The sequence below is a fragment of the Narcine bancroftii genome, chromosome 5, assembly GCF_036971445.1.
Source record: "Narcine bancroftii isolate sNarBan1 chromosome 5, sNarBan1.hap1, whole genome shotgun sequence".
Classification (NCBI taxonomy): Eukaryota; Metazoa; Chordata; class Chondrichthyes; order Torpediniformes; family Narcinidae; genus Narcine; species Narcine bancroftii.
This window is the reverse complement of record NC_091473.1, coordinates 36,136,026-36,144,187: the sequence shown is the minus strand read 5'-3', so window position 1 is coordinate 36,144,187 and position 8,162 is coordinate 36,136,026.

The following is an 8,162-nucleotide window of genomic DNA, read 5'->3' as shown; positions in this document are numbered from 1 at the left end:
GACAACAATATCAGACATGTTTTGTCCGTGCCCTATCACCCAAGTACTAATCGTGAGGCAGAACATTTTGAATAAACATTTAAAAAAGCAATCAAAACCATGAAACTTCTAAATGCCTCCTGGACACAAAAATAGCAGATTTCCTTTTGGGATACAGAAACACACTGCATTCTACCACAAAACGCACCCCAGCAGAACTAATGTTTGGCCACAACCTGCAGACCAGGCTATCCACAGTTCATCCAGATCTGGGTCTCTGATTGCAAAAAAAAATAGTATTGCCACAAACCTCACCTAGAATATTGGAAGTGGGTGAGAGAGTTCTGGTACAAGATCATAGACAACATAAAGACCCATGGGTGGTAGAAGTAATTTAACAAAAATTGAGCCCCTGTTCACACTCTGTTCTAGTGGGAGACAGATTGTGGATTCAACACATTGACCAATTGCGAGCATTGACTGACACAAAGGTCCATAAACTGCCTCATGAACTGGAGGAGGTGGAACCAGACCTGACATGGCCTGCCCCGACTATCCCACCCCTCAGACCGAGTGAGTCAGTGTGGCTGGAAGTCAGAAACAGGAACAGAATGATCACTGCAATGTTAGTGGTCTATCAGCCCCAGATAGCCCTCAAGATGCTAAGGAGCCGATAGATTGGCAGATTTTGTAAAGGTGCAAATTTAAAAGGGTTGTTGTTTTGGGAGATATCAACTTCCCCAATATTGACTGGCATTGGCTGATACAAAGGTCCATGAAATACCTCATGAACTGGATGAGGTGGAACCAGATCTGCCGTGGCCTTCCCCGACCATCCCACCCCTCAGACCGAGGGGGGAGGGCACAGACGGTCACTGAGCTGAGCAGTCCAGTGAGGAGTCCAGCAACTGAGACATGCAGTCAGGAGGGCAGCAAAGACGGCAGTCGCCGCTGAAGGTCAGCAAAGGCAGGCAGTTGCCAACAACTCGATCGTCGACCCAACTATTTACGGGTCCCGAGCAAAGACCGGCACAGCAAATCATGCTGAGGCAGTCCAAAAGAGAAAGAAGAGCACCTGAACGCTTCAAGGACTATGTGCCTTGATTATTATTAAACACTTTCCCTTTTATAATCATAATTGTATCGTAATTCTCACTTGTAGTCCTGGGCCCAATGCAATTTTATTAGTTCAAAGGGCCCAAGTCAGCATTTATCGCATGGGGGGTGGGGGGGGGTGTAAGAGAGTTGGGTATTAGCCCACCCTCTGCTGGACATCAAGATGTTCATGTCATGATGTCACCCTTTAATATATATAACCCTGTGTGTCAGTAGCCAGGTTAGTCTAATAGAAGTAAAGGATAAGAAAGCATCACGTCTCCAAGTCTTAATTGTGTGAATACATACACAACAGAAATGTTCATCATTTTCTTCACACAGCTGCCAGAATAGTTGGTCTTGAAGTGATCTTACAAAGTTTACACTCTATGACAAATTAAATTGAAGCATTTAAACATCCTCTTAAGTGTTTAGCACTAAGTGCTCCCTATGAATGATGCAATGAACAGTAAAAAACTGAAGGTAAACCATTTTTTAGGTGCACGATGAACTCCTTGTATTGTCCTATCATTTGAAACAGCATTGTCAGTTGGACAGGCAACTCTATTCTCAAATGGAATATTGTTCTCATTTACGTCATTCTTAACTTTAAAAAAAAATATAGTCATTCCCTTAGTATCTGTTTAATTCTTCTGGAAAACTACATCTCTTCCATCTTTTCCATTCCAGTATCTGGCGCAAGTCATTGAAGGGCTGTCTGTTGCAGAGTGGATTCATCTAACTGTAAAGAGGATTTCTTGGATTGTAATGAAATGACTAATTGTTATTCCAATATCCCTTGGCTTCTCATCAATTCTTTAGGAACAGTGGAATTACTCAAAGGAATTAGCTGAATAGTTTCTTTGGCATTTAAGTTCATGATGTCAAATATTATTAAGGACACAGAAGGCAAAAATAAGCGATGTTATGAGCATTTCCAATTTTTGAAATCAATTATGATGCACGATCCTTTTCTAATTTATATGACCTCGCAGTAATCATCTATTATAGCATTGGCATTCTGTCGAAATTATCTTGAAGATGAGCCAAGGCACTCATGGGAAAATTATTTCTGAAAGTAACAAAATTTAATTACAAAATGAAAGCATTTCTTACAAGCATTAGCTCAAAAGTCAGCTTAAATATCATGAAAAATAATAAACAATCCATACCTTCTTCAATAAAAGCTAGCAGAAGATATACCTTCAGGACCCGTCATGAAAACTCAAAGTAAATTGACACAAGAGAATGACCCAAGATATCTTGAGGAAAACCCAAGAAATCTGGAGGAAAACCTTTTCAGCCTGTATGCTTATGTAGAAGAATTGAATGTGGAGTGATGGAACACAAGAGAAAAACTATGAGGAATGCCATACATAGCCAAAACTGGTCCCAAGTCAGTCAAACACAATCATGTTGAAGCAAGGAATGCTCTGGAAAAAAAAAAATCATTAATTTTCTGTATTTATCTGGATCATTCTAGGTTAACTCCAAATGCCTCCATCCTTGAAGAATTTACATTGCTTGACAACTATACAGCAAAGCCCTTTCCTTACCCAAAATGATTAATTCATTTAGTTTCCATGCTTCCTATATACCTTGGGCCCCCATTATTAATGGTTTCAGTCTGTGGTCCCCTCTTTAATGTGCTGCAATCCCCAGGGTGGGGTGCATATGGCCTTCATTAAGAATGCCTGCTCCAGCACACAAGCTTGCTTGATACTGACCTCACCTTGACCAAGGTCCCTCTCTCTGGAGAGCACCAAAGCAAAGTATTACATTTCAGACCTCCACTACCACATCTGCCTCCAGGTCCTTTACCTTTTTTATCCTTGTGGCCCTACCTCAACTCTCATCTTCCTGCCATTCTTCATGTTTGCAGAGAATTCCTTAGGGTTTCCTCAATCCTATTTGCCAAGGCCTTCTTGTGACCCTTTCTAGCTCTTCCAAGACCTCTCTCAAGTTCCTTCCTGGCTGCCATACAATTTACATGAGCCTTTTTCAGTGAGACAAACCTACTCAGAACACCACACAAGTTGCCCCGAAGCATCTTTCACATTACTTCTGTGCTTCCATCCGCCCCCCCCCCCCAACATCTGTTCCAAATTAGGTCTCCCCAATTTCTGACTCATCCCATCATAATTATCCCTTCCCCAATTAAATCCTTTACCATTTTGTCTACTCCTATCCATCGCTCTGTTAAAGGTCAGAGAGTTGTGGTAACAATCACCAAAGTGTTTTCCCACTGAGAGGTCTGACAGTTGACCAGATTCATTACCCAGTGTGGCCTCTCCATTAGTCTGCATGTCCACATATTATGTCAGGAATCCTTCTTGGAATCATGGAACAAATTCTACCCCATCAATCCCTCTTGTAGTAAGGAGGTGCCAGTCAATATTGAGGAAGTTGATATATCCCAAAACAACTACCCTTTTAATTTTGCACCTTTACAAAATCTGCCAATCTATCAGTTCATTAGCATCTTGAGGGCTACCTGGGGCTGATAGACCACTAACATGGCAGTGATCACTCATTTCCTGTTTCTGACTTCTAGCCAGAGTGACTCAGTAGACAATCCTGCCGCATCATCCTCCCTTTCTGCAGTTGTGAAACTGTCCCTGAGCAGTAATGCTATTCCCCTACCATCCTATCGCTTTTAAAGTATTGAAACCCCAATACCTGCATCAGGCAAGTCTTGATAGTGGCCAGAACATTGTAATACCACACACTGATCCATGCTCCAAGTTTATCTCCCTTATTCTTAATACTTGCATTGAAACAAACATATTTCAGCCCTCCAACTGACTACATTTATGCCCCATCCACTGCCTGTCATTCCTCAACTCACCACAGATTGTATCAACCTTCCGCCACCTGCTCTATTCTGTCCCCTGTCAAACTAGTTTAAACCCTCCCCAACAGATCTATTGAAACTTTATACCAGGAAATTGGTCCCCCTCCAGTTCAGATGCAATCTATACTTTTTGTACAGGTCAGACCTTCCCCAGAAGGCATCCCAATGATCCACAAATCTGAACCCCCATCTGCGCCACACATTTATCTGCCATAACTTGCTAAACCTATCCTGACTGACACATGGCACAGGCAGCAATCCAATGATTATCACCCTTGATGTCCTGCTTTTAAGCTTTCTTCCTTACTCCCTATACTTGACTTACAATGGGGTTATGTTCCAACAAACCCATCGTAAGTGGAAAATCCCAAGTCAAAAAAAATACCGCAACAACCAAACATCATATTCTAGCCTAGCCTACCTTAAATGTGCTCAGAACACTTGCCATTACAAACAGTTGGGCAAAGTCATCCAACACAAAGCCCATTTTATAATTAAGTGTTGAATACCTAATGTAATTTATTAAATATTTAAAGATTATTTTTTGTTCAGCTTAGGCTAGCCCATCTTAAATGTGCTCAGACCATTTACCATAGCCTACAGCAAGACAAATTTATCTAAAACAAAGCTAGAGACACACGTGGGCATTTAGTAGACTGATGGAATGCGATCTCAAAATAAAAAAAAGTGCTTTCAACACAGTATCGGTTGTTTACACTCATTCACTTGATCGCTACAGAAACTGCGAGCATGGTCGAGATGATGCTATGGCTCACTGACACCGGCCAGCATCGGGAAAGAGCATCATACTTGCATATCACAAGCATGGGAACAGATCCAAATACAAACTACGTATTCTCCCTAATGCGTATTGTTATCGTACCATCATAACTAGAGGAGTATCTATATTCCCTCTTCAATGCCATTCCTTATCTAGGTGATTGGTACCAGCAAAGACCATGATATGTGGCTACTCTAAGAATGTTATGGACTCAATCTGAGATGTCCCTAACCCTTATTCCCTATAGCATCTGGGAGGCTGTCTGGGAGTTACAGTCTTGTGCTCAGCTCGTCCTATCTGTTCCCCTATCAAATCCCCAATCACTATAGGTCTCCTCCTTGCCCCTTCCCTGCTGAGCCAAAGAACCAGACTTGACCAATACAAGTTGTCCTTGTAGAATATGCAAAACAGTATAGATATTGTTTTGAGGGTCAGCACAGGGTGCTCTGCACTGACTGCCTAGTCTCTTTCCCTCTCCAAACAGTCACCCAATAACCTAATTCTTACCTTTTGTGGGAGTCTGACTCTTTAAAAAGGTTTTGTTTATCACCCCTCTGCCTCCTGAATGATTTAGCATTCACTACCTCCATCTCTCTAACACAATTCCCCAAGGTGTTGCAGGCGGATACACTTCTTTCAGGTGTGGTCACCAGAGACACTTGAGCTATCCCACATCCTGAAATTGGAGCAGAACAGTCCTCGAGCTGTCATTGCCACTTTTTGTGGCCTCCATCAGACATCGTCAACCATGGGTACTGTACCTCTGGTAGCCTCTTCAAGGTGCTACCCAGGACAGAGTTGATATGGAGATCTGTCTGTTGCCCATGCAGTGGAAACTTCCTGACACCCCCCCCCCCCACCCCAACCCATCTCCATGCTAGTCACAGATTTAAAGGAAAAATAGAAGTTCATACAGTTTGGTGCCAACAGTATCACAGGAGTTGTTATGCCAGCACTGGGTACAGCAGTCAACTACCTTCAGGACTCCAACTCAAGATTTTTTTTTCCCCAGAGTTTACTCCTAAAGCCTTTCCTGTGAGCAGGTATAGCCACAAGGCCACAGAGGTTAGAAATCAGAGTTTTCCCTCTCCAAGATGTAACTATCTGTAGTTAACATTCCATCTGCCCAGAGGAACTTGTTTCAAGGCACCAATGGCCCACCTTTGCCCCTTATCCTGTCAGTGAGAACAGCTCCACCTGGCATAAGAACTGTGACACACATGAAGTCCAAGAGTTGGACTTAGCTGTTTGAGATGCAGACCATGAAGAGCATTTGTGTAGCAGCAGAAGCTCATTCCTACTACCACCCTTCAAGCCCAGTTGCCAATTTCAACTCTGGATTGATCATAAAAGATCCTCCTTAGCCTTACCTGTATCAGAGTCTCTGTTCATCAAAGCTCTCACACCACAGATTCAAAATCCCACTGTCAACTCCCACAGTGGTCACTCCACTTAAGCTCCCCTTTATCGGCTAAAGCTAATTAAACTATGGAGGAATTTAAACAAGCACCCTCCTTTCCAGGTGCTTTTTAAATAATCCTCTTCACATTACAAGTCCTGCTCTTGCAGCTCCATTGGTTTCCTCATTTACAAACGCACTTGTGGAAAATTACCAGCTATTGTGAATTTGAATATTAGGTATATTATAATTGACCAATGACATTTTCCTGAGTAAGAAAAGTGTTTTGCATTTGAGTGTTATTTTGATTATATCCAGAAGTAATAGATATGGATCCAATTTATGTTGTTCTTCATGGTCAATTAACTACTTAGATACTGAATCACATTAGCTAATGTTGTCAGAAACCTGACACATTGGTCGTGAATACAAATGTATTACTGATATTTTGAGCCTGAGCCCTTCTTCAGAGTACGAGAGAAGAGCAGGGAGGCGTCTGAATTAAAAGGCTGGGGAGAAGGAAAGAAAGGGAGCCCAGACAAAAGGTGATAACTGGACATAGACGGGAGGAAGGGAGAGGAATGGTGAGAATTGATCGGAGGAGTGGGGTGGCTGGGTGAATATAGAGCTGGAAGAAAGGAAACTGGGAAAAGGAAAGAGGTCAGGAGAAATAGCGATTGGTAGGGGGTGTGAATGGAAACTGGAGAATCGATGTTAATGCTATCCTTTTGGAGGGTGCCTATAATTATTTATAATTGTAAGAATTTTAAAGTCTGTCATTTCAGATTAAAAATTCCTGACTTGCAACAAGTTTTATCATTAAAAAAAAATTTTGTGAAGTTGTGACTAAATTGAAAACTTCCAGCAAATACAGACTCCAAGTATGTTTTTTTTTTGGCCATTTTCAGTGCCAATGAGGTGTCATGTACAATTTGAATGAGGAAAACTGCATTCACTAAAAGATTAGCAAAATTCCAGTTTCATTTTTAGTGCTCTTATGGCCTACTTATTGTGAAAAAGTTCAGATTTTCTGATTTATTGTCAGAGTACATACAATCCTGAGATTCTTCCTGCGGGTGATCACTTATTGGTAATGCAAAAATTGACTCAACATACACTTGTAAACAAATAATATAAACAAACTGTCCAATACAGAGAGAGTGTTATGCACCCTGGATAGCTTTATTTTTAGACAGGGCCAGGACTGAATATGCAGTAGGAGAGAGAGGCATGCACACTGTGGGATGCACTGAAGCAGCATGCTGAGAAAGTGAACCGCTGCTTGTAGCGTGAGAGCCACGTGCTGGGAAAATTGAGAGCTGACAGGAGCATGAGAGTCACACGTTGAAGCTGGTGGGCTCATGGAGAGCGTGCCTGCTGTTTTCAACACCCCCTCCAACCCCCATCAATCAGGAGAGCTGAAGGCACACGCTGGGGCAGTTGAGGAGCCCAGCACACTGAGTTTGAACAGTTAGTTAGACGCCAGTTGGTCGTTCGGTGGTCCATGTGTGGGTGCTCACCCGACAGCTTCAGCAGGCAGGAGGATGAGTTGCTTCATTCCAGCCCGGGTCCCAACACTGATGTGGGGAGTTCTCTCTCAGTGTGCTCACCCAGCAGCTTCAGTTAGAAGAGATTGAGCTGCTTTGTCTGTGGGTGCCAGCCTTGTTGCCCTGACAGCAGTATGTGACACTCTGACTCTCAGAGTGTGTGTATGTGTCCGACCTGTGCTTCTCCAGTTCCCATTCAAGAGGAAGACTTTGTGTGGCAGAAGTCACTTCACAACCCAAGACAGGGTTTTAGAGAAGACTCGTGTGACAGAAGGTCACTTGGCAACCTTAAAAAAAAGGGCTTTGGAGGTACAGACCTAGTGTCACTGTGTGAAAGTTCCCCTTGTGAAGAAATTAAAGGTGGTCATTACCACATTAGAAAACTCACAAAAGTTTCTTGTATTCCCTTGCTTACAGTGTTAACAGTCATCCCTCTCCATGTTCAACGAAAAGAAATGTGCGCAAATACATTATGAAATCCATGCCTGGAGACCAGATTCTGTGGAC